Source organism: Falco punctatus (assembly GCF_963210335.1).
Source record: "Falco punctatus genome assembly, contig: scaffold_67, whole genome shotgun sequence".
NCBI classification, from domain to species: Eukaryota; Metazoa; Chordata; class Aves; order Falconiformes; family Falconidae; genus Falco; species Falco punctatus.
In genome coordinates, this window is record NW_027660125.1 from 167,130 (window position 1) to 194,979 (window position 27,850).

Here is a 27,850-nt window from a genome sequence, read left to right on the forward strand (position 1 = left end):
CGGAACGCAGCCCTCTTCCACGAGCTGTCTTTTTTATCAACCAGCTCCGTCCTTATTCTTCCAAGGCTTCGGAACACCACCATAGGGGTCACCATTTGAGGAGACTGAGGCACGGACTCCCGGATCTGACTAGAAGACCCTTCATGAGTCCATATACGTCTCTTTCTGGGGACGAAGCCTGATTCCCCGTTACGGATTTCCCACAGCTCACCTCTCAACTCCGGAGGGATTTCAGGCCGGCTCCTGCTTCCTTTCAGCAGATCATTCAAAGTTCTGTGGGATTTGCTGCATGTCGCTCAGATAGGCGATTCGAGAGCCCTTCACGTCAGATCCTTAAACGCATCACGTCGGGGTCACCAATTTGCGGCAAATGAAGAGACGGGACGCAGCTTGATGCAAGCAAATGTCAATTTATTGTACAGAAGCACGAGGTTTTATAGACTTTCAGAAGCTGCGCGTTTGAAACAGATTGGTTCTTGAAGCTAAGCCTTGCAGACTAGGCAATCCCTGATTGGTGGTTAGCTGCCATCAATTAACAGCAAGGTGTTACCTTTCCTTGGCGCCATCCGTCTCCCACCCCCCTGTGCTCTGCAAACATGCCTCATCATGTTAATTGTTGTCTAGACAAGCTCGAGCACATTCCCCTCAGCTAACTGATTGCCATCATGGTCCTAGTTTCCAGACCGCTCCTGCACTCAACAGCTAATTAACTCTGGGACAAAATACGGTCCCGTTGGTAGGTCCTGTCAAAGACCTGAAACGAGAGCCGCAGAACTGCGGGAAAAGCTGAGGGACGCTTAGCACAGGCTCAGGGAAGTCAGAATTCTAAATCGGTCTGATGTACTGATCCTGGGGGAGGGAGACCCCTAAGCCGGCAGGACTGGTGGCAGCTGGGGCTCCAGAGAGGTATTCACTGGGATCTAATGGATGGGCTCCCGACCCAGAGACTGGAGAAATCTGTACAGACATGGTCAGGGCACAAAGTTAGTTTCAAGCCACCCCCTAGTGCCCCACCATCAATAGGCATCGTGGAAAAAGCTGATGAAGTAAAGAAACTATCCTCCATCCCCCGAAGGTGGGGGGGGAAGGGAGGGTGAATGTTTATTAGGCAACTCACCTTAAATTTGAGAGGAGATTTAATGATTACAGTGGCCGTTGGAAGACAGAAAAAACCAGTACTGACACAGGAGCACAAATCACTGCACTGACGCAGAGTGAGGCAGAGCAATGTGGAATTCTGACTTTGCCTAAAACCCCAATTGTCCTAAATGCTTTAGGGAAAACTCAGTCGGTCCCTGTGGCCTTGGTAACATTATGGATGCCTGGGGAGGCAGACCCAGGTAACACCCAGGCTGCAAAAGGCCCTTTCCCAACAAATCTTTTGGGCATAGATGTGCTGAAGGGCAGGCAGTGGTATGATACCCAGGGGATTTCATGGTCCTTTGGCACTCCTCAGATCAGAGAATTAGCTGAAACGTCCTGGGCAGAAGTGCGCCTGTTGCAAGCAGCACCTACGCTCCCCCCTTCCAGGATGACTGATGTGACAGCCTGTCCCTTGCCGTTAGGGGCCCGGAGGGGATAGCTCCTGTGACTGAGGATCTTAAACACCAGGGCATTTTAACATTCACCCGCTCCCCATGCAATTCCCCAGTGTGGCCAGTTGGTAAATCAAATGGGAAGTGGAGACTGACTGTAGATGATCGTCGACTTAATGCAGACACTGTTCCCTTGGCAGCAGCGGTGCCTAACGGAGCTGAGCGCATCTCACTCGTTCAGGAGCAGGCTCATGCGGTGATGGCCACAGCTGATGCGAAAGAGATGTTTGTCATGGGTCCCCAGCAAGAGGAGGACCGTGATCGTTTTGCTTTCACATGGGAGGGACAGCAGTACAGCTTCACTCGCCTCCCTCAGGGATATAAACATTCTCCCACCTTAGCACGTCATGCTTCGGCACGAGAATGAGCCCAAATTCTCCCAGACCTGGGAGTTAGAGTTTATCAATACATCGATGATGTTTTGATAGGAGGGGATGAAATTATTCCAGTACAGGTGACACAAGGAAAGATTATACAGCACTTAGAGTCTCTGGGACTCCAGGTACCAGAGGGAAAGACACAAACTGCTGCAAAGGAAGTGAAATTTTGAGGGATATGGTGGAGAGGAGGTTCAGCCTGTATTCCTCAGGACACCCTCTCAACACTAGAGCAGGTAAAAATTCCAGAAAATAAAAAGGAGCTGCAGCATGCCTCACGCTTATTGTTCTTCTGGAGAAGACACATCCCAGACTTTGCAATAATTGCACGACTCTTATATGACCTGCTGCGGAAAGGAGCAGCTTGGGAATGGGCTCCGGCCCACGATGAAGCGTTACAGCTTTTGGTGTCTGAAGCAAACACCCACCGGGCTTTGGGTCCTGTTCACCCCACTGACCTGTCCAGATTGAGTGGGGGTTTGCACACTCAGGATTGTCCGTTCATCTTTGGCAAAAAGGACCAGAAGGTCCTGCCCGCCCGATCAGATTTTACTCCAGGAGCTTTAGGGATGCTGAGAAACGGTACTCTAATTGGGAAAAAGGGTTGTTTGTAGTGAGTGTTGCTCTCAGAGAAGCGGAGCGAACCATACGCCAACAGCCTCTAATTTTAAGGGGACCTTTTAAGGTAATTAAACCTGTGTTCGCAGGAACTGCACCCTGCACCCCCCACCCCCTCCACCCGGGGTTAGGGTTAGGTTTTTGATTCAGACTATTAAGTACAAGACCAGGTGTTGTCCATGATCAAGTAGTCTAAAAATAGTAAAGCAGTAGCACTGGAGTCTACCCCAAAACAAACCCACTTGTTTAAAAAAGGTTTGGTGAAGGAGTATGGCATTATACAGGAAGATGTAGCATTTCAAAGACAGTAATAATATCGGTGAGTTATGGATTTACGCTAATGTATTTATTCAAACAGTATAGTACAAAGTACAAGTAATTAAGCTAATGTTCCAGGAGGTGACACTGCTCTGGTCATTTTCAGCTGTTCACATTATAGAATTCTGATCATTATAATCAGTGATTAATTTTTTTTACTTGAATGCCTTTTGTATTGTTGACTTCCATTTATTATGAATTTTCTAGTCTACCAGTGACTGAAAAAATGTTAATTAGATTATGCTTTCTTTCAAGGAAAAATGAATTATTTGAGAAGAGGCCGATGCTTGTTCATAGTTTTAGCATTTTTGATTTTATTTAAGACTTTATAACAAATTACTAGATATGGCTGACTATATTCGGGTTGTGATTTGATACACGAGCAGAATATACTTTCATTTTATATTACGTATTATATATTAGACTTCTCTTTTCCTGGGATGGTAGATTGAAATTGTCATGGATAGAAAGAACTTGAGGAATTGCAATCCAAGTGGTGGTGTCAGCTTTTTGTAAATGCTAAGGTTTTTTCAGACTAAGCAAAGGTATTTGGGAGGTTATATATCTATTTTCAGCATCCAGTGCTTAAAGGGAGTGGGGGACATAACCTTAAATTTAAACCTCCTCTTGCCAGTTCAATAGAATTACAGGTGAAATGGTTCTAATTTCACCTTTTTATACTACCCAATTGAATGAATACCAAGGTGGGGGAAGTATATCAAATTACTTCAGGTGAAAAGTGATACATGCACTTACTCATTTGGTTCTCTCCAGATTTGGAATTAAAAACTTTACCACTTATTACATGATTCATAAATCTTTGTTGAAGGGAAATGCAACTGTTTCATACTCTTATGATTCTGATGCTTTTGATAATTTGAAAATGACTATTATAGAAATATTTAAAACTCCGTTTCCAAATCTGGCTAGTTTCTGTTACCATCGACTTGTTCCTCTGTTATGTAATTAGTTCTGTGACTAAAAAAATAGCCTGAAATTTACTGTCCAGTGAAACGGATAAGTTCTGGATACCTATTAAATGCAGAACTTGAAGGGTAGTTATTTAGTTATCGGACTTGCCAGCGCTGGCGAGAAGAGCCGGCCACGCAGCCTCTTGCTGCTCAGCTGCTCAGTACGAACCGCATCTGACCGTGCAGTTTGTCTAACCCAGTCAAAAGGTCAATTGTCCCAAACAGACCCTACTCAGCTGTGCAGCACTTGGAGTACACCAGGGTGCTCAGTGGCTCCAGGGACTCTGCCAGCGATGAAACCTGCTACTGCTGAGGCGGGGGAGCCCCCAGGCTTGGTGGAGGAGCGAGGAAGAATGGCACTGAGAAAAGAAAGGACAGGCAGCTGGGAATTCTTGCTTCTTCCTTCTGCTCCCCCGGTTGCTCTCAGCCTAAGGGTGGCCGCACAGATGCGTCCCCTGAAGGCCATCTTCTTCAGTCCTGTTGGCCATCAGTGTTTCTGGAGCTGTCGAGCAAGAGTGTTAGACTCTCTAGACACAGAATTCTAGAAAGCTCTCAAGAAACAAGCTCTGTTGTGCTTCCAAACTAAGATGCACAACATTTTGTGGAATTCTGATACTGGTTTTTGTTTAAATTAGCATGTTATCAGTTTCCTCTTCCCGCCACCCACCCCCTGATAACTGGAACCCATATTCTTTCCTGAAAGGTGGAATTTTAAGAGGTATCTTTTAAAGGTAATATGGATGATGTTGAAGTATTATATTAGTCACTGTTTGTCCACCAGGAAAAATGCTATCAGAAGAAATTATTCTTATTTAAATGAAGTTTTTTTCATGCTGTCACAGCTCTATTTTCTGTATCAGCTGCCTTCATGTATAATAGTAAAAATAATACAGGCTTATAAGTAATGATACTGTTAAAGCAGAATACCAGATTTTGATATACACTGTACATACCCAGCAACACTTCTGCAGGGTTGTACTGTGTAATATTAATGAGACTCATATGCTTATTTTTAATCAGTTTGCATGGAATGTGTAATATTAATGAGACTCATATGCTTATTTTTAATCAGTTTGCATGGAATAGGAAGCTAGTGTAGGGAGCTTTGGTGAAAATGGCATAAATGCTGGAAGAGTTTAATGGGAATTTTTAAATAATCCTAGGTCCAAAGCCTAGTCTTTTTTTTTTTTTTTTTCAGTCTCGGGGTTGATGGAGATTGGGTTATAGAAATACAGAATTTTTTTAGAATAGGATTTTTTTAATACCATCCTGTTTTATTTTCTGTTGTGCATTTTTTTAAAGCAATTTTGCAGTATAGAGAAATACTAAAGTAATCATGACAACGAAAGTACCGTATTTCTTTAAACGACTTTTTTTTAATAGTCAGTGCTTCTCAGGGTAGGAATTGTGCATGTCTGCATTGCTGAATAGCATGTAGCATGGTAAGGCCTTAACTGGGGTCTGTGGTTACTCTTGCAGTCTAAATAAAAACTATGTAAAAAGCTCCAATGTAAAAACGGTTATACTGATGGGTTGGTTAGAAGGCATTCCAAAAGGGAGGTTTATTAGTATTACTCAACTAACAGGCACTTGGCTTTGTTTATTTACATTGCATGGCTTCTTTATTCAAGCAAGATTTATTCCTTAAGGTTGGATTAAATCTACACTTAGGCTCATTTTTATATTTAAAGAATTATTGGCCTTATCATCAAGCTTTAGGAGAAGGCAAATCATACGGGTTTTCTGAGCTTGTTTATGGCGCCGCTTGTTACTTGTCTTTCTACTCCACACCAATGCTCACGTTATAGGTAGATTTTTTTTACCTCTTAATTTTATACCCTAATACAGACATTTCCAACAAAACCTGTAGCTGTACAGTAGTTCTAATTGTCTGTTATTCATCTTTTCCTTCTTGTGAAGGAGTTGATACTGACTATTATCAGTAACACGCTCCAGGAGTAAGTGGATAGCAGTTTTACAACAGCGTATCTGTTTCTCTGACTAGTCACCTAAAGTTCTGTCCCTTTCTGTGCCATTCTTAGCCTGCCCTTCCCTGCCTCAGGAACGCTGCAGGTTCAATGTTCTACTATGAAAGTTACCAGATATGGTTTTAGAAGTTAAAATTAAAAGCATGTGCTGCTATGTTGTATCTAGAAATTAACAGCAAGATTTAGGTTTTAAAGCAGAGAAATACTGTGCTTAGTTCTCAGAAATATCGACAAACTTGCTTCTGTATTTTTCATTAAGTATATTCAAACGTGATATGAAGTGATCTGTCTTTTTATGGTGCGCCCCAAAATTGTTTGAGGATCTTCAAAAGCTATTTAAAGTAGAAGAGGGGTGGTAGAAAGTGCTTTTAAAGTATAAAGCTCCTGAAGTATTGTGGGTAGGAAGGTTAAAGTAAATTAGGTACAGAACAAATGTATCTTTGTGGTTCTTCCTGAATAATGGTTTTCCATGACAATTTGCAAGTGACACATTCGCTGAAAAGCACCTTGAACGTGTGCCACTCATAATAAAGGGGCAACATTAATGTCCAAGGTGTAAAGTATGAGAGTGTTCCTGTTTACTCCTGTCTCTGCTTAGAACAGTTTTGTACTTAGTCTTCCTTTGTATTTTAAGTTTCTTTCTATACAATGTCTTCAGAATGCTTCTAGCATTTAAACACATTTAAAATGTAAATACATTTAAGTTCCTTGTTACACTTCACAGGATTGTCTTGTGTTTGCTGCTAATAAAAAAGTGTTAAAACAAAAGAAACAAAACAAAAAACCTCTGAGGAAATTTTTTCATGGATTAAGGTTTTGTATAATGACTTTACGTGTAGAACTAAATCGTTTAAGCATGAATGTGATGTCTGCTTTTTTGTTGTTTGTATGTAACCTGAAGATGTGTTGCAGTATGTTGAACAAGTGTTGCAATTCAGACTCGGATATAAAATTTGCAAGTGAAATTTTTCTACAGTAAAGAAAGAAAAATTGTACTGCAGTGACTCAGATTTTTACAGGGTACTAACCTTTTTCAAGATTGCAAGCAATATATTTGAATTAAAATTTTGTTCCTCCTTCAGATTGCTTTGTGGAGGTGAAGAGGGATATTTTAAACGCATGCTGTGTGGGACTGCTGATTTATATGTGTATGTACAATTGTGTTTTGGAATGTCTTCAGTAAAGCAATTTTTACAAATGGAAGTAAGTCAGTTTTATCTGGAACAATTCTATATTAAAATTTTTAAAACAGCACTCATAGATTCGATGTTATCTTTAGGAAATACACAGGCATAAAGTCATCAAACAATATGTTCTTGTGTCCTGATGTTTTTCCATATGATAATACTGAAACATGTCAGCTTCATTTGTTGCAGGAAACAGAGGGCTTGAAGGAACAGAGCACCGAAAGCCAAATCCCATCCCATAACTCTTCAAACTTACTTTTCCCTCTCTCATCCCCACCCCGCAATCATATTTCCTGGAGTTCCCATCCATATTTGCATTCTTCTGGTCTCTCTGTTCTTTTTTCCTGAATCATACTTCTGGGGTTTTTTGTAGAGGAAAAGAACTGCTGAGAGAATGCCAAATAAGCAAAACTACTGTGTGTTGCCCTTGCAGTTCCTTCAACAGCCTTTAAAGTACTGAAGATTTCCTGGTTAAGAAGTGTTATACTACAAGGTTTATCAGCTGTGCAGTGTTCCCTGGCCAAGCTGGGAAAGGGTTTGTCAGAGGACTACATACTCTGCCTTATTTTATCTTAAAAGAAAAGTAGCTCTTCCTTGGTACCGTATTCAAACTGCCCAAACTGGTTTGGGAATGGTAGACTAGTGTGATGCTTAACCCTCCTCAAATGCTGCACAGCCTGGCTTCTGTTCCCATTTGATGTCTGCAGCTGGACGCTGAGTGTAGTCTTTCAGCTTCCAATGCTACTCATTTCCTTACTCCTTCCATATGTAAATAGCAGTTGTATGGGCTCTGTTCTCTTGCTTTCCCTTTTCAGTTTGATGATTGTAGAACCCTTTTAAGGGGCTGTTGAAGGAAAAGAGTCTCTTATGGAGCCATCCAGCAACATGACTTGGTTATTTGGTACCATCAGAGACAACTGAAATATGACTGAAACACATTTTGCAAGTAAAAAGTGACGCTGTGGTCAATGGAGGAATTTTGAAGAACAGTGTCCTAAATTTGTCTCCTCTGGAGGTTACAAGTCCACAACTAGTTACTTACACTATGAACAAAACATATTCTTGGATTAATTTATCTGATCTAGTGACATATGTAAGATCATATCTAGTTGACTGGGGAGAGTTGTGTTAGGTCATAGCGATCCTCTCATTCCTACTTCATCGCTTCTCAGCTTAACTGTGGCAGTTCAGTGTACGTGGCATGAAGTTACCAGCATTAAAGAAACGTCGGTTCTGTCGTAGGTGTCCTGCTGTAGCACACTGGGTATCTATACAGAAATGATGATCTATCTCCATCTATGTGGAGTCTAGAGAACATCTCTTCCAGAAACCACTTGAGAATTCTTCAGCGCCTGGTCCAACACTCCCAATCTGTTGACCTTTATTTCTTAAAGAGATAAACATACAGCAGAGTGTATGCGTGAGATTATACACATGTGTAAACACACATTAGGTTATTTTTTTTAAAGAAAGGAAACCTGGTGGTGTGTGATCAATGTACTTGGATGCATATGCTTCTTTTGAGGGTGAAAGGTATTAGGTGTGCTTTTTAATGATGATCAGTTCAAGAGCTTGTATTAACTAGAATTCCTGGAACTCTTCAGCCATTACACAGAGACTGGCATGTACTCAGTCTCTGTCAGGTGTAAATTCAGCATATGCAAGTGATGCAGCTGCTAACCTCCAGTACGCCTGCAATAGAGATTTTTCACTTACTGATGTTTGCCTAGAGTCTAAAAATCAGTATGACTAAAAATGTATGTTTTCAAATATGCTAGCCTATGATGTAACCTAGAAGTCACCATTATCACCTAAATCATACCTGATTTCATCTGCTCATTAGCTGCGTTTTCTTGCTCAGAATCTCTCACTGTCTTCATTTCCATCAAAACAGGCAGCTGAGTGGGAAACTTGGGGACTCCTGTGTCTGCTTATTTTTACCAAAGGAACTTCTGTCATTTCATAAAAACTCTCATTTTTTGATTCAAGTACAGTTTTATTTATTTTACTTATAACACTTATGTGTGTTTCTAGAACAGTGTATGTAGATTTGGAGAACAGGAGGAGAAGGGACGACAAGAGGTCACCTGCTCTATACACCAGCCTAAGGACAGGCTTATCTCTCTACATGGGTGCCAATATTTTCTGTTAAAACCTCTATGATTAAGGTTTTAAAACAGCCCCGGTCAACACCACTTGTAATACTTTACTGTCCTTACTACTAAAAAGGATTTCATAAGGCTGAGTATCTTCTTTTGATATCTTTAGTAGCTAATACAAATTTCCCTTAAGCTTATTAGTTGTCCTATCCACTGTGGACATGAAAATTGCTCTCGCTTTATGCAGCAACCTTTTGCACGTGTGGTACACATTTGCACATCACATCTCTCTCCAATTTTTTCCTTTCTTCAGATAAACTGGTTAAATCCAATTTATCTATCTTTTCCTAAAGCTAGAAACCATGATCACCACTCCTGGTATTTCCCCTACCTCCATTTTTCTCAGAACTTTCTTGAAGGATAGAGCCCAAAACTATACATGGTACTGCTGGGCTTCTTTTCTAAAGTTGCTTTATAATAATGTTTACACAGATATCATGGTCAACTTGTCTAGTAATTCCTCTAGAGCCTGTGAGACTCTATGCCTCTGCTGAACTTTGTTCCAGTCTCAAAGCAAGCTGTGCAGTGACACCATCTGGTTTGGTTTTGCCTATAGAGTTCTTCCGCATTTAAATTGCTGTTTCAACCTAATTCAGTTTAAGCTGCTTTATACAAACTCTCTCCTTTCCTTGTAATAGCTTTGTGTCCTCATTCGGTGCTGCCCACACAAGACTTCTCCTGTTTTCAGGAATAGAGCTGGCGTTTCTCCCACACGAAACGTTTGTGAGGAGGGGGCTCAAAGGCTGTTGTCTTACGCAAGCAGCTTCTTTCTTACAGACTTCCATGAAACTCCATTTTATCTTTTTTTCTTTGTCAGTAATCCAGAATAAAAGGTTAACAGGAACTGTAGAGTTACATATAGCTTTACAAGCAAGAACTTAAATAGTTAGGCATACTGACTTCAAGGGGGAAGTCAGGATAAAAAAAAATGTAAACCAAATAATACTGTGGCTAAGAGATGAAAAACATATTACTGTTACTGCATTTGTGAAAATGGTAGCAATTTTTATGGTAAGTAATATTTTTTTCTCAAGGTACTACAGTTGAATGTGATTTACAGAAATGAGCTGTGGTGTTTTGTTGGGGTTTTCCCCCTTTTCCCTGTTAGTGGGCAGGAAAGAATCAAAGTGCAGGGAGTTTTTTATTGCTGCATTTGAGTATGGTCTTTTTGAACAACCTGCCTGCCGAGTTTGTTAGGAATCTTACTTAGATGGCACTGTTTGTTACACTTGTTAATAAATTGTTATAATAGTTATATATATATATTAAATTGTTAATAAATAGTAGCTTGAAATGTGTGGGTGAAGTTGCACTGATAGCTGAGCTGATTTAACAGCTCAACAGTGCCAAACAAAAATCTTCCTCTTTTCTGCCGGTGTGCCTTCCACCTCCCCTTGTATAAGCTTCATTCCGAATGCTCTAAGATGCTGCAGCTCGCTAAACTATTAGACAAAAGAACAGTTCTTTGCCAGATTGTGGAGCTGGATCAGCTTAGCACAAGGGCTAAAGAGCACCAAAAATGGCTTAATGCAGAACTAGAAGTTGGTGCATGGGGAGGAAGGAGGGGTTCAGGTTTTGAAGAGGAGCTGATTCTTCATCCTTTAGTGGACCTGAGCTATTAAGTTGGCTCCAAGGTATGCAATGCTACCCTTTGAGAAGCTGAATTGTACAACATGTTTTTCAGGAAAAAATGTTGTGCCCAGAAGTTGTGGTAAATTCTTCTGAGTCCCTATCATGTGTCCGCCTGCCCCCCCCGTCAAAACTAAATGCATGATTTGAGTCGATCTGTCCTCTTTAAGACTATACGTATTTTCTTCTGATCTGTTTCTGTTATTTTTTAGAAAGGCTTGTCTTTTTTTGTTGTTGCTGTTTGAATTGCTGATGCAGTAGCTACCAGAAGGCGGAAGATGACCTCACCAAAAGCCAAGAAAGGCACAGCATCCAGAAGGGGAGTCCAGAAGTAAATTATAGATGGAACAACAAATTAAGCTGCTCTTTGGCTTACCTCTGGGTTGTCTTTTTTTTTGGTTACCATAGCACTGGAATCTATTTCTTTCCTTTTAAAGTGATGAATCCTGAAAACATTAATGTTGTTTGTACCTGTTTTGAAGAATAGATGTTTTATTAAAATAGATGTTTATTAATTAGATTTTTTATTAAAATATTTGCATAATTTACGAATACTTCAATACGAATGCAAAGTTTTGCCAACTTTGAAGTGAGGATGTGTTTTCTTTATACACACAAATCCATATCTTAAAGGCAAACTAAAGTGCTTTTTCTGCTTTATAATGTAGAAATAAAGCTTTATTTACTTTTGTTGTGGGTACTTTACAAAGAACAGTGGTGTTGCATCTGATTTCTTCTAATTTTGAGTAAGTCCTATTGAGGGCCACTTAGATGTACACCAAGAGGAAGTCTGAAATGGTAGAGACACCTTTTAAATATTTTTCGAGTGTTTGAATTGAAAAAAGAGAACGTAAGACAAAAATCACGTCCTTGCATTCCAGTTTGTTACAAAATAAGTTTAAACAATTATTTGGAGAACAGGTAGTGAATGTTAGTTATTTTTTTCATAGTATTTGTGTTTGTGTCACTTTTCTAATTATTCAGATTTTCTCTGGAAAGGAGGAGACCAGTATTTCAGACATAGAGCCCAGGGCAAAGAAAAGAATAAACCAAAATCCAAGGTCCATTCTCAACTGCCCCCTCAGGTTTTCTTTTTATGTTAGTGAAAAGTTGTAATTGTTAATAATTTTGTAAAGTGTCTAGTTCCAGTGAAAGCTTGACTTGCATGTGCTTCTCATAACAAAATAATGGTTTACCTTTTTTTCATAGTTGAGAAGCATGTAACCTACCAAAACCTTTCTTAAAAGTACTTCCTTGCCTGGCTTTGAGTCTTGTTTTCAGAGTTGTAAGTAAAAAAATGCAGTGTTTAATTTTGGTGTGAAATACCACTACTTTACATTTAGATACTGCAAAAAAAAAAAAAAAAAAAAAAAAAAAAACAACCAAAAATTGTTAGGGCATGAACATTATTCTTATCAGGGAGACTGCTTTATGAAGTTCGGCAAACCAAAACAAATGCATATGAGCCAGTGGGTGGTGTATTTGTGTGGATGCCCAGTGCTATGCTTGCTTGATTTTATGGCTGAATCGCTACTGAAATAAATATGTTACAGCATAAAATGTTGAATGAACGCCGAGGTTATGTTTTGAAAACATATGTTTTGAATCAAATTCAGGATGGGTATAAGATATTTTTTAGATGGTGCTGCTTTGCTAATTTTTACAGGAATAAGTTAATATAAAATATTAACATAATTCCCGATGTCTGTTACAGCTAGCATTAAGGAGGGTCAGTTACTTTCCTGAGTAGTTTGACAGACTTTACTCACTGTTTTATCCTAGTGAGCTGCCAGATTTGGGATGCCATAATAAGAGTAATGCAATTAGGTTTTCTGCACGTTGTCTGGTTGACTTCTTAGTTAAGAGTTTCTTTCCCTTTGGGAATAAGACTAGACAGCCTGTCATTTGCTATTACTAATTCTGCTTAAGATTATCACTGGAGCTTTTTTTGTAATTAGCTGTCTTAGTTGGCTCTTAAATTTTAATAGCCAATTGAAGCTACATTTTAGCCAAGTTCCATACCTAAATTGCATTCAGTCCATTAACAAAGTTGGTTAAAAGGCTCTTAAAAGAAAAGCCAATAGATGGTGGTTAGCACTTCCATGTTTGCAGCAGTAGCAGTACCAGCCTCCAATGAACATTCTCAAGAAATGGCACTTCCTTCTAGCAAAGGAAAAGAACAAAGAATGACCGAAATTTGTTTTGGGAACAAAGGCTGATTATGCAGAATACTTGTAGAAAAAAAATAAAATTGAAGTGCGTCTTTTCTGGAAGAAGGTGGGAGAGATGCAGAAGGGAGAAATTAATGGTTCTGCTCAGACTTGACAGGGTCTGGAAAAGCCAAATAAATGAAGTTACGTTTTTCTCCATTTCAGCTGATCAAAATTATTAGCAAAACCATCTGAAGCACCTTGTGGTGGAATCGTCACCTTGCTGAGTTTAGTTTGTAAAACATCCTGCCAGACATTAAAAAAACTGTAAGCATGCCAGCACATAGGCTCAGAGCACCGCTTCTCTAGTTGATAGACCCTATAATTTTCTTTTATACTGAAGACCATGGCTGGATACCTCAGCCTCCCAAATAATTTAATGTAACATCAGTCTGAATTTTTATCCCTAATAACACTTGTTTAAATTAGATTTTTCTCCTCTTTTCTTTCTTTAAGGTGTAGACAGGAGATTAACAGCCTTTGGATCATCCCGTGACAAATAATGGCTTTCTCAGACTTTTCTGCTTTTTAAAAAATAAATAAATCTTTACTGCTGTGAAGATATCAAATATTAATACTGCTACAGTTTTAATACAGAGTCTACTAGTTGCTGATGAGTTGTTTCAAGGATGGTTTGCAATGCCCTGTATGTGTGACGATAGGTAAGTATCAGTGGCTTCATTGCAGGAGGCGTGAGGCAAAACCCAGATTATGTCTGAATAATCAGTGTGTGTGTGTATCTATCTATCTATCTATCTATCTATCTATCTATCTATCTATCTATCTATCTATCTATCTATATGCTTTTACCAGCATATATAGTGGGACATCTAAATTAGAGTTTCCAGAGTGCACCACTTCCATTGTTCAATAAGACGTAGAGCTGGAGCTCTTTGAACATGAGTTGGATCCTGTTGCTTGTAGCTGACCTGCAGAATCAAACCGACTGGAAATGCTCTGTGGCAGTAAGTGCCGGTTCCTTCATCTCTCTTGCTGTTCTGGGGGTGCTGGGCTCTCTGTGACGATGCAGTACTCAAAGGGGGAAGGAATCTTATCTGTCTGAAGGTTGATTTTCATGATGTCCTTTCTCACAGGTAGGGAGAAAGCAGATGTGGTGGGATCAACTTCTTTGGAAATTCCTAGAGTCCTAGTTGATCTCATGGATAGCTTTATGCAACCGCATGCTAACTCACATGCATTTCAGTTTTCTTCCCCCATATTTTCAAGACTGAGCAGCTGAAGATTTAGAAAGATGATTCTATGAATTCTTGCTTCATTTTAGGCCTTCTTTATCTCTATAGATGATACCTCTATAACAACAGTTTTGGGGTTTTGCGTGTTTTGTTGTTTGGTTTTTTTTTTTCCTTTTCTCCTGAAGTGATACATAAAAAAGGGAATATACTATTTCTGTGAATTGTTTTGCCTGGATGCAGAATAAGCCGGACAGCTTAGAAAAATGCAGCAGCTCTAATTGGATGCTACAGACTAGTTTTTCTCTGCACTGATGGGCCATGTTTTTAAACATGAAGTCAACCAGCAGTATTGCACTTGTACTTCTTTCTAGTTGTCTGTGTTTCATTTTATCTCAATCCAAACCTGTCTTCTTTCAGACTAGAGCATATCCTGCTCATACAGGCTTTCATGCCAGATTTTAATGCCCTTGCATCTAGGTCTACTGCATACAAATAACTGAAGCATTTTCAAATGGACCTCAAGTTCCACAGCTGCCTAAGCTGCTGACAAGTGAATCCTGACAGCTTTTTCTCCATCATTGTGAATGCTGCAACAAGCCAAAATTGAGGTTTTGCATTTTCTCAGGGATATCCCAAACAGTGAAAGAGTTGTGGAGGAACTGTTATTTGATGGGAGAAAGATTGCCTCCCGTATTTCTGCCCCTTGTGTTGGAAGGTCAGCTTTCCAACCCTGCAGACCTCAGCTGCTGTGATGGGTTTTCACAAGTATACTCAAAAGAAAAGTGACAAGAGCACAGTGAGACAGCTGTGAAGTGTAGTAGAAGTGAAAAGAAAATAGACGTTTATGAACTTTCCTGAACTAATTCCTTTTGCCAAACCACTCCAGACAGGAAGAAGCTGGCACAGTGGTAATCTGCATCTGCAGCTCCTGAGAGAAGGAAAATGCTGCTTTGGCAAATGGAGCAAGAAACCTAGAAAATTAAGGATTAATATGTTCATTTATAGAGAAGCAGTGAGAACACAGTAAGATGAAATACAACCAAGGAGGATGCATTTAGAAGACAAAAGAGCCCTGGAAGGGAAGGTACTTAGCTTTGTTCAGAATGCAAACTATAACACGCAGTTCTTGGAACTGGTGAGTTGCACAGCTGAATGTTAAAAGAAATTAGTTCATACCACACGAAATACACAATCTGTGCCTTGAAAACCTGAAGGTACTTTTCTTTTCTGCCAGGAGAGGAGTGGAACACTGGATCTACTTGAAAGTAAGTAACCCTCCAGCTAATTTTATCTATCTGCTGCTAAACTTCAACAAAAATAGTTTTATTAATAAACTGAATTCCTTTCTGAAAACAGATATATCTATACAAAATAAAAATGCCTTTATTCCTGCTTTCTCACTAATCTGTCATTATGGAATTGTTTCCTTTGGAACGGTGAAGGTGGATCTGCACTAGCACATGTGCAGTCCCTGACTCGCTTCTAATAACGCTTGGTGATAGCCATAGTGACAGGTATAGAGCAAACGGCACCACATTCAGAAGACAATATGGTGCTGAAAATATCTGGACATGGTCTAACAACTAGTTCCTTTTGTCACCTTTTCCTTATTCGCCAGCCTAGATATTTCCAAGGGGGAAACTTCTGGACCTTTTCTGGTGCTATACAGAGACCTGCCGAATTCACGGCATCTGTGACAAGGGCTACAGCTTTCTCCATGACTTTGTGATGTTGTGCTGCCACTAAAAGGTCATCTATATAATGATACAATAACACAGTAGGCATAGCATTTCGGACAGGACTGAGTATTTTTGCAACGTACCATTGACACATTGTAGGGCTATTTTTCATACCTTGTGGCAGTCCAACCCACTGATATCTCTGCAATGGAGCTTGCATGGTGATGCTTGGAAATGAAAAGGCAAATTTCGGGGCATCATCTGGATGTAACGGGATACTGAAAAAACAATCTTTAAGATCTATGACAGTTAGATGCCAATGTCGAGGGATCATAGTCGGGGACGGGAGCCCGGGTTGGAGGGCTCCCGTATCTTCCATAGCATCATTAATTTTTCTAAGATCATGGAGCAAGAACCACTTGCCAGTTTGTTTTTTAATAACGAAAACAGGTGAATTCCATGGGCTAGTAGAAGGTACAATGTGTCCTTGGGACAGTTGTTCTGAGACTAAGTTTTGAAGTGCGCGAAGTTTTTCCAAAGGAAGGGGCCATTGATCCACCCAAATAGGAACATCAGTCTTCCAAGTTATTTTCAGGGTGTCGCGCACTTCAATGGACCCATCTAAAAATGTGTACGGATGGACATTCCCGATTGTGACAATATATCACATCCCCACAAAACCATAGGGACAGGCAGCACAAAAGGTTTAACAGAAGCCACATGTCCCTCTGGTCCTTGAATTCGAATTAGTTCCAAACTCTGACGACTGTTACCGGTGCCCCCTATCCCAGCCAGTGTCTGAGAGACATTAGTCAGTGGCCATTGCGGAGGCCATTTGGCTTGAGAAATTACTGTGACATCAGCTCCAGTGTCAATGATCCCATTCAGTGCTATTTGTTGGTCATTGTAAATAAGGGTACACTGATACATAGGTCGCTGTGGAAAAATAGATTGTGCCCACAAAATGTGAGGCAACCCTGTAGAACCAAAACCTCCTCTCCTCTGCAGAGGGTGATCAGTGGTAAGAGAGCTTACCCCTGCCGGGATCAGAATCAATTGCGCTATTCTACTACCCTGAGATATCGTACAAGGTGGAAATGGAGTCCATGCCATGATTTTGATTTTGTCCACACTGTCAGAGTCAACAACACCCGGTAAAACAAAGAGACCAGACAATGTTGTGGAAGACCTACCAATTAACAGAGCTTGTGTATCGGGGGGTAATGGTCCTTTGACATTTGTTGATAATAAATGAACCGCGGAATCATGCAGTGTTACTGTGTGTGAGGTTGCCAGGTCCAATCCAGCGCTGCCTGAGGTTGCTGGACAGAGACTTGAGGTGTCGGTGCTTCTCTCCGAGCTTGTTGAAATGTCAGCTGTGGCACTTGTGTCTGTGCGCGTCGCTGCCCCGTGCTCCGTGGTTGGTTTCCCTGTATCGGTTGTCCCTGGAAGTCATACTTAGGTCAACATCGATTAGCATAATCACGCCCTTTCTGACGTGTCGGACAAACTCCAGGACCAGGAGGTTGTTGTTTGTTCCCCGCAGCCCGCGCAAGACAATTTCTCTTTAGATGACCAGGCTTACCACAACCATAGCAATTCCCCACACCACGCATCGTTGCAAAAGCAGCAGCCATAGCTTCAAACTTGTGGTCAACCGTACCGATTCGGTTACATGCTTCCACCATTTCCACCAGAGTGGGGTTCGGGTTGGGAAGAGACTTCAGTAGCCTTTTACAATCAACATTAGCATTTTCAACAGCTAGTTTTGTTATCAATATATCCCGAGCTTCCGCATTATCTACTTGACGTTCCAAAGCCTGTTTTAGTCTACCAATAAACTGCATATAAGGTTCTCGAGACTCCTGAGTGATGTTAGTAAAGGCTTTTTGTGGCTTTTGTACGTCAGGGACCTGGAAAAAAGCCTTTTTCGCCTCTTCTCTAATTGCCTCGAGAGCCGCACGGGGGCAGTGTTGAGCCTGCGCTACCGGATCAGCACGTGCACCGGTGCCCGCAAGATGCTCTATTGCCAGTGCAGCTGATGCAGCATCATTATGGTTAACGTACGTGAGCAGGAGTGCTTGCAGTCCCCCTCTCCAGTGCGACTCCCATAACGTGTACTGAGTCGGGGTTAGCAGCAATCGTGCTAAAGATTTCAAATCATGAGGAGTCATGACATAAGTATCAAACACAGAAGATAACAGACTTATAAAACAGGGAGAAGAAATACCATGTTCCGTAACCGTGCGGCGCAGTTCTTTAACAACCAAAAAAGAAAGAGCCTCCCATCGTGCTCCCCCTGCCCGACCCTGAGAATACAAGACCGGAGCAACTATAGTTTTAGCCATTTCTAGATCCCCCTCCTTTAAGGCTTGTTCCTTTATTTTTGCCCACACATCACGTAGATCAGGAGGGTATAAATCAGGTTCTTGTTCAGGCTCTACCAGTCCTGGGTCAAAGGGATCTTCTTCTGGCAGATACCCCACTGCATTGACACCCAGGGGTTTAGAGCACTGTGATTTAGAGGCTGATAAGGAAAGGGCTAGAGGAGCTTGCGATTCCTCCTCCTCTCCTTCCTCTGCCTTTTCTTTTTGTGCTTTCAGAGTCTCAAAAATAACTCTCCACGAAGAGAGCAGACGGTGGGACTCAGTATTGCCTTTTGTCGCAGAATCCCACAATTTCACCCCTGTGTCGTCCCAAAGTTCCCGCGTGAAAATTGTAGATGCGGTCACTGCAGGCATATTTACTTGCACCCACTTAAGCATTGCTTTAAGGTCATGCCCAGAAATACTTTTCTCATGTTTGTTAGGGAGACCTTTCATAAGCTCATATACGTCTCTTTCCGGGGACGAAACCTGATTCCCCATTACGGATTTCCCACAGCTCACCTCTCAACTCCGGAGGGTGTTCTGGCCGGCTCCTGCTTCCTTTCAGCGGATCATTCAAAGTTCTGTGGGATTTGCTGCATGTCACTCAGTCAGGCGATTCGAGAGTCCCTCCACATCAGATCCTTCACCAGATCACGTCGGGGTCACCAATTTGCAGCGAATGAAGAGACGGGACGCAGCTTGATGCAAGCAAGTTGTCGGTTTATTAGTGATTTTCTTACACTTGTATACGTTTCTACTTTCTACATATTACACACTGAATGGTTAAATCTTAAGCGTAAAAACCACTGATTGGTTGATATTTAAGGCACACCGTTAGAACAATAGAAACTTATTAGTTTATCTAAATCTTAAGCGTAAAAACCACTGATTGGTTGATATTTAAGGCACACCGATAGAACAATAGAAACTTATTAGTTTATCTTGACATAGCAATAATTTCTATTCCAAAGTTAAGGAGTTTCTTTCTAGGCGGCTTTCTTGATTAACAAAGTTACATATCGGCGCCATCCGTTCCCTTATCTGGCTACTTGTTTCTCTGTCCGCCTGGCTGCCTCCTCAGCTGTAACGGCTCAGGGGTCTGCAGTTAGCTTGTTCCTTGGTTCCCAGGGCTTGTGCCCTACAAGTTCTAACAAGTCTCTGTTCATCAGGCTATCAGTACTTGGACTCCTGTCCTTGAGGCCTTGTCCTACAGTGAAGTCTTAGGGTTAAGTTTTAGGGTTAAGTCCTAGGGTTAAGTCTTTGGGTTAAAGTTTTAAGATTAAATCTCAGGGTTAAGTCTTAAGTTAAAGTCTTAAGTTTAAGACTAAGGGTTAAAGTTTTACGGTTTAATCTCAGGTTTAAGTCTCAAGGTTAATCTCAGGGTTAAGACTTAAGGTTGAATCTTTAGGTTGAGTCAGGGTTAGGTCTTAAAGGTTAAGTCCGTAGTTTAAGTCTTGGGGATTGTGGATAACTGGCTAGCTGAAAAAGTTCACATAGACATAGTCCAGCTGGCTGGACAAAAATGCACATCGCGCTCAGCTTATCTGAAGTAAAGCAAAAGTTACACAATAACAGGAAGACTGCAGTGGGAAAAGAATGTTGCAGGTGGGAACAGATAACTACAGAAGAGAAACTAGGGGCGGGCTTGGTAATATGTATGAGCTAATTATAAGAAGGCATAAAAGGTGACTGTAAGGGACAATAAATGAAGTCTGCTGATCACTCATATTGAGTGACTGTGTCTTCCCTCCGTCGCAACAAATGGCGCCCGAACAGGGACCCTAGAGAGGTCTGAACCTGCGAGCCACGGTTCGACGGAGATTCGGGTACCGGTCCTGAAAGCAGCGCAGGAGGCGGAAGGGCACAGTCCCCGCGCCCGGGAGCACCTACAGAGGGTCCCGCCGGCCACACATCGCCGAAGTCTCGCAAAGGCTGCAACAGCGCTGACGAAGGTGTGGAGAGACAAGCGACGTACGATTCGCTCATATGCTTTTTAGAAAAGCGGAGCGTGCAGGACATAGATTGTAACAAGGAATTACCCGGGTTATTAGCGTATGGGATAGCATCCGGGACCCCCGCGGCAGCGGCGAGCGGCGGCGCACAGCCCGGCAGGCCCCTTCCCGGCTGCGGTTTCTCTCCAAGGCGGCACCCCCCCCCCGCCCCCCCCCTCCCCCTCCGATCGGCGCCATGGCGATGCAAGCGGCCAAGCGAGCTAACATCTGGCTGCCCCCAGAGGTCAATCGGATCCTCTATATTCGGAACCTGCCGTATAAAATCACAGCGGAGGAAATGTATGATATATTTGGGAAATACGGACCTATTCGACAAATCAGAGTTGGAAACACTCCTGAAACAAGAGGAACAGCTTAAGCTTCTCAAGGAAAAATACGGAATTGATTACAAACCCACCCCCCCAAAAAAAAAAAAGTGCTTCAGATGTCCTCTACAAGAAATGGGTTTCTGCCTTGAACTAGCAAACATCTCTGTGTTTAAAATGAAGCCTTTTTGCCTTGATGGAGATAATTTATTCTGTATTCTGTATTTATGCTGTATTCTGAATGTGGAAATTGGTTGGGACTAGGAGGCTGGCTTAAAGGCATTTTGCAAACGGGATTATTATTTTTGATCATTATTGTAATAATAGTTTTTTGATCAAAACCAGCCAAAATTATTTGTAAACATTAAGCATATCTGAAGAGAATGCCTTTATTTGAATCAGCAGTTAAGGTGTAGTTTAGTCTGATGCTGTGGTTTTATCTGCTCCTGGTGAATTTTTGAAGTGATGAAATCAGAGATACAAGGTATACTAAGAGTTATGAGGTAATAAGGTAATAAGCTAAGTAAGGGTGCTGGCTTTTATATCTACAAGTGCAATATGCATTTATGTAGCAAAGAGAAACTTTAACAATAATGTTGCTTGAGCGAGATGTGCATGTGACAACTTGGGAAAAGGGATATCACAACTGGAGTGCAACAGTGTTTCTATGTCTGGCAGAGTGAAATCTTTCAAGACCTGAGTTTAGACAGTCTAAAATAAATTGTTAGTATTCAGAAAACCCATCTTAAGCCTCTTTTGCTTCCATAGTGTTATGGAAGTCAACTGCTATTGTAGAGAATTAATGATTTTTTAATACATATTAACAAATACTACTATTTTAACTTGAGGCAGTTGAGTGAGAAATACTCACGTGTAGCATTTGAGGGAATGTCAGCATAAATCGCACTTACAGTAAGACTGCATTTTTAATTACTGTACTCGTTAAGATTTGATGATGCCATAAGGCTAAGGCCTTTTATCACGGATTGGTTCTGAACTAAAAGGTGTGTGCACACGTAGATATGCACATTTGTGTTATTTTCCTTAACTGGCTACAAAATAATATAATTAGGTTGGGGACTAGATCTTGGGAATTTGTCTATTGTACTTCTGTTTGTTAAGGAACGTGCATAACACACAGCACCCATGTAGGCTTGGCTTGTGGCATAGTTGTCAAATTTAGCATAGACATTCAGACAGATAAGCAAGGTACTCTTCTTGTGTGTATCACCTACAAGCCATTATGGCTTAGTGTGTAAATCTGTATGTAACTGTTGAAAAATCCACTTAAGAATGTATATAGCTTAGAACTAATTTTTCCCTTTGTTAATTCTTTGATATCAATGAGGTATTCTTCAGAAAATGTATGGACTGGTTGGTTGCATAAGGGCAGTTGTTATTTGGACAGAAAATTGTTAATGGTCAGGGATTTTCCACTAAAATATTTGCAAATATTCCTAGTCAAACATCAGTTTGGTTTCTTTTTGGGTTTTGAGCTTGCATTAGTCCATGTTCAGAACTTTAAAATTACCTTTGAATTTTTTAAACTTTTTATATCACTGGAACAGAAAGAGCATCTAAATTAAAGCTTCAAGCTAACTTTATTTTTCAAGTATTTCTGGAATTATCCTTCTGAACTGAGATTTTATAAGTTGGCTGTGTATTTTCCTGTGTTAAAACACTGTTATTGAAAATGGTCAACCAAGCCCATGTCGCCCAAAATAAAAACGGGGGAATTGTGGATAACTGGCTAGCTGAAAAAGGTCTCATAGACATAGTCCAGCTGGCTGGACAAAAATGCACATCGCGCTCAGCTTATCTGAAGTAAAGCAAAAGTTACACAATAACAGGAAGATTGCGGTGGGAAAAGTATGTTGCAGGTGGGAACAGATAACTACAGAAGAGAAACTAGGGGCGGGCTTGGTATTTAGGCAACTAACCAATAATGAGCTTAACTTTTGTAATATGTATGAGCTAATTATAAGAAGGCATAAAAGGTGACTGTAAGGGACAATAAATGAAGTCTGCTGATCACTCATATTGAGTGACTGTGTCTTCCCTCCGTCGCAACAGGGGATAATTCTTAGGGTTAAGTCTCAGGGTTAAGTTTCAAGGCTAAGTTTCAATGTTAAGTCTCAGGGTTATGTCTTAGGGTTAAGTCTTAAGGTTAAATCTTAAGGTTAAGTCTTAAGGTGAAGTCTTATGGTTAAGTCTTAGGGTTAAGTTTTAGGGTTAAGACTTAAGATTAAGTCTTAGAGTTATGTCTTAGGGTTAAGTCTTAAGGATAAGACTTATAGTTACATCTTTAAGTTTACGTCTTAGGTTTATGTCTTAGGGTTAAGTCTTAGGGTTTTGTCTTAAGGTTAAGTATTACTATTAAGTCTTAGGGTTAAAGTCTTAAGATTTAATCTCAGGGTTAGGTCTTATGGTTAAGTCATAAGTTTAAGTCTTAATTTTAAGTCTTGGGGATAAGTCTTAAGGTTAAGTCTCAAGGTTAATCTCAGGGTTAAGATTTAGGGTTAAGTCTTAAGGTTAAGTCTTAGGGTTCAGTCTTAGGGTTAAGTCTCAGGGTTATGTCTTAGGGTTAAGTCTTATGTTTAAGTCTTAGGGTTAAGTCTTAAATTTAAGACCTAGGGTTAATTCTTAGGGTTAAAATCTTTAAGATTAAGTCTCAGGGTTAAGTCTTAGGGGTAAGTTTTAAGGTGAAGTCTTAACATTAAGTATCAGTGTTGTGTCTTTGGGTTAAGTCTTAAGGTTAACTTTTAGGGTTAAGTCTTAGGGTGAAGTCTAAAATTTAAGTCCTAGGGTTAAGTCGTACAAGGTTAAATCTCAGGGTTAAGTCTTAAGGTTAAGTCTTAAATTTTAGTGTTAAAGTTTTAAGGTTAAGTTTCAGGGTTAAGTCCTAGGGTTACTTCTTAAGGCTAAGTCTCAGGGTTAAGTGTTAGTGTTAAGTCCTAGGCTTAAGTCTTAATGTTGAGTCTTAAGGTTGAGTCTTAGGGTTGATTTTTAAGGTTAAATCTTTTGGTTAAGTCTTAAGGTTAAGTCTTAATGTTAAGTCTTAGGGTTAGGTCTCAGGGTTAAGTTTTAAGGTTAAGTCTTAGGGTTAAGTCTTAATGTTATGTCTTAAATTTAAGACCTAGGGTCAATTCTTAGTGTTAAAATCTTTAAGTCTCAGGGTTAAGTCTTAAGTTTAAGTCTCAGGGGTAAGTCTTAAGTTAAGATAGGATGAAGTCTTAGGGTTAAGCCTTAGAGTAAAGACTTAAGATAAAGTCTTAAGTTTAAGTGTAAGGCTTAAGGCTTAGAGTTCAGTCTTAGGGTTAAGTTTTAAGGGTAAGAATTAAGGTTAATCTTAAGAGTTAAGTCTTACGGTTAAGTCTTAAGGTTATGTCTTAATGTTAAGTCTTAGGGTTAAGTCTCAGGTTCAGTTTTTAAGGTTGAGTCACAAGGTTAAGTCTTAAGCTCAAGTCTTAATTATAAGTGTTAGTGTTAAGTCTTAAGGTTAAGTCTAAGGGTTAAGTCTCTAAGATTAAGTATTAGGTTTAAGTCTCAGGGTTATGTCTTAGGGTTAACTGTTAAGGTTAAGACCTAAATTTAAGTCTTAGGGTTAAGTCTTAAGGATAAGTCTTAAATTTAAGTCTTAGGGTTAAATCTTAAGGTTAAGTCGTACGGTTAAGTGTTAAGGTTAAGTCTTAAATTTAAGTGTTCTGGTTATGTCTTAAGGTTAAGTCTTAGTGTTAAGTCTTAAGGTTAACTCATAAATTTAAGTTTTAGGGTTAAGTCTTTGTGTTCAGTCTTAAGGTTAAATCTTAAGTCCTAGGCTTTGAGTCTTAGGGTTAAGTCTTAAGTTTAAGTCTTTGGGATACGTCTTAGGGTTAAGTGTCAGCGTTAAGATTTATGTTTAATTCTTAAGTTTAAGTCTTAAGGTTAATTTTTAAGTTTAATCTTATGGATTGAGTCTTAGGTTTAAGTCTTAGAGTTGTCTTGGGGATATGTTTTAGAATTAAGTCTCAGGGTTAAGTTTAAGCTTAAGCCTCAGGGTTAAGTCTTAAGGTTAAGTCTTACGGATTGAGTCTTAGGTTTAAGTCTTAAGTATAAGTCTTAAGTTGAAGTCTTAGGGTTAAGTCTTAGGCTTAAGTCGTAGGATTAAGATTCAAGGCTAAGTCTTACGTTTAGGTCTTAGGGTTAAGTCTTAGCGTTAAGTCTTATGGTTAAGTCTCAATGTTAAGTCTTAGGGTTCAGTCTTCTGGTTAGGTCATTATTTTAGGTCTTAGGGTTAGGTCTTAGTGTTAAGTCTTAATGTTGAGTCTTAGGGTCAAGTTTTAGGGTTAAGTCTTAAGGTTATATGTAGGGTTAACTTTTAGGGCTAAGTCTTACAATTTAGTCTTAGGGTTAAGTCTTAAGGTTAAGTTTTATGGTTAAGTCTTTAGGTTAAGTCGTAGGGTTCAGTCTTACGGTTAAGTCATTAGGCTAGGTATTAGGGTTAGGTCTTAGGGATAGATTCAAAGGGTTAAGTCTTAAGGTTGAGTCTTAGGGTTAAGACTTAGAGTTCAGTCTCTAGGGTTAGGTCTTTAGGTTAGCTCTTAGGGTTAGGTATTAGGATTAAGTCTTAGGGTTAAGTCTTAGCTTAAGTCTTAAGTTTAGGTGTTAGGGTTAAGTCTTAAGATTTAGTCTTAGGGTTAAGTCTTTGGGATAAGTTTATAGAGTTCAGTCTTAGAGTTAAGTCTTAGGCTTAAGTCTTAGAGTTAGGCCTTATGGTTAGGTATTAGGATTATGTCTTCTGGCTGTTTTAAGATTAAATCTTAAGGTTAAGTCCTAGCATTAAGTCTTAAGGATAAATCTTAGAGTTAATTCTTATGGTTAGGTCTTAGGGTTAGTTCTTAGGTTAAAGTCTTAGGGATAGGCCTAATGGTTAAGTTTTAGGTTAATTCTTAAGGTTAAGTCTTATGGTTAAGTCTTAGAACTGAGTCAGGATAAAGTCTTAGGGTTAAGTCTTAGATTTAAGGCTTAAGGTTAAGTCTGAGGGCTAAGTCTTAGGGTTAGTTCTTAGGGTTAAGTCTTGGTGTTAAGTCTATAGGGTTAAGTCTTAGGGTTACATCTTAAGGTTGAGTCTTTAGGGTTCAGTCTTATGGTTAATTCTTAAGGTTATGTATTAAGGTTATGTCTTCAGGTTAAGTCTTTAGGTTCGGTCTTAGGGTTAAGTCTTAGGTTTAAGTGTTAAGGTTTAGTGTTAAGGTTAAGTCTTAGGGTTAAGTCTTAGAGTTCAGTCTCTAGGGTTAGGTCTTTAGGTTAGGTGTTAGGGTTAGGTATTAGGATTATGTCTTAGGGTTAAGTCTTAGCTTAAGTCTTAAATTTAGGTCTCAGGGTTAGGTCTTAAGGTTGAGTTTTAATATTGAGTCTTAGGGCTAAGTATTATTACCAGGAACAGAGGTATATTACTGTAGGGTCTTGCAACTGGGTCTTCTGCAAGATCGATCGATCCATCGATATATAGTCAGACAGACATAAAAATTACGCAATAGCTGCCCTAAATGTTTCAGAGATTTATTTCCATCAGTTTAGGTCATTGAACTTCCTACAGTAGTTATCTATTTCCTCATGCTGCCAAGAACTCCATCGTGTTTGCCATCACTAGTACCAATTGCTCTGTTCCTTGTTTCTTTGGGTAACTTTGGAGTCTTTGCTGTGGAAACAGGCTAGTGTGATGAAATTTAGCACATAGGAATACTTCATGGTTTGCTGACTCTTCAGCAGGGGTTTCCTTCCTCCACTCCCTGCCCAGATCCACCCCTGTTCTCTTCATTCCTCTGTCCCTCTCCTGTCCCTCTCCTGTCACCACACCGCCCCATCTCACCCCCCTCTGCTGCTCAAAATATTAAGGGAACTAGATCTGTATTGAAAAAATTGGGGTTTCTCTTTCCTCTCCTGAGGATTTACCACCCAGAGCAGGCTCAGGTTCTGATCCTGCAAACTGCTCCCCAGTGCTTGGATGCTTGCTCTGGGAAACAAGGACAGCTGCTCAAATTCTTTTGCAGGCACAATCTTTGTTTAAATTCTAGTTGAAATGAAATGAAAAGCTGTCATCAGTCCCACCTGTGGCACAGAGAGACACCTGTGTTTCACGCACATGTCTGCACAGAAACACACGCAGAGGGAAAAAAGCCCGGTACTGCTTTGTGCAAGGAAGTACGTAAACTCTCCCTATCAGCATTGCTGCTTTGAGCAATTGAATCGTTCTACAGTTATCTGACAAGCCGACACGCTGCCCATCAAATCAGAACCAGAATGTATGCCATTTGCAAGATGGGGCAGCAATAAGCTTTCAACCACTTTCCAGCAAGATCAATTCAAGCAAGGCTGTGTATTCATGGATTTTCTCCTCTGCAGAGCCATGAAGAAAACATGAAACGCACTCCCCAAAGGCAAAGGAGCAAACTGAGGGAGAGCAGCTCATTGGCGCCTTTCAGAGCTTCAACAGTCTGGAGAAAAGGGAAAAACACCCATACAAAGGTAAAGAGCAGCCAAGATGCACTTTTATAAAATGCACATTGGGGCCTCTTCCAGATCTCAGAATGACTTTCAATATTGCTTTGCATGACTATTAGACCAAGGCCTAAAGTGGCGTGATAGCTTCTGCTTGCCGGGGCATGGTAAGATCACTCAAACGAGCGACAAGGTAACAAGTAAACACCAAAGGCAACAGCGGAGCTTACCGTTTCCCTCCACTGGCGACCAGCTGTGCAGTAAACCAGCTTAACCAGCCTCCCTAAGGATGGCTCTAAAGTCGCTGAAAAGGAAAAAAAGAAGGTAAGTCCTTAGCCTGGAATGTAAAGGCACCCTCTTGGCTTCCAGGCAGGTGGCACAGATGGCCCAGCAGGGTCATGTCCCCACATTCCAGGAAAGATAAAAGAAACACAGGACGTCTTTGTCGGGTGGGTTTGATGCATCCTTTCCATTTGGTGAAAGCCTGAGGAAGGATGTATTCCACGGTAGGACCGGTGGCACTTTAGACCTGAGGTTAAAAAAGTGCTGCACTTCAGTGACGCTCCCCAAGCTGCTTTCACCACCAAAGAGAAAAAGATTTGCTCTCTCCAGTATGGTGGGAATGATACCATAAAGTCGGTCAGGGAGAAAAACCCTCTAAGACTTGCTTGCAAGTTTCAGAAGGCCGGCATTCTTTATGGCAGTGCTGGGAGCACGGGGGAATGTTTCCTCTGAGCGTGCTCACCCAGTTCCTCGAGGG

The 27,850-nt window shown here is 40.5% G+C and overlaps 1 long non-coding RNA gene across 1 annotated transcript; it reads right to left on the bottom strand.

The window, feature by feature from the left end:
* Nucleotides 1–45: 45 nt before the first annotated feature.
* Nucleotides 46–27,850, bottom strand: LOC308057913. The gene is made up of 2 exons (XR_013925515.1): nucleotides 27,321–27,850; nucleotides 46–389 (listed from the first exon to the last, which is right to left on the bottom strand). It is a non-coding gene; the product is annotated as an uncharacterized lncRNA (long non-coding RNA).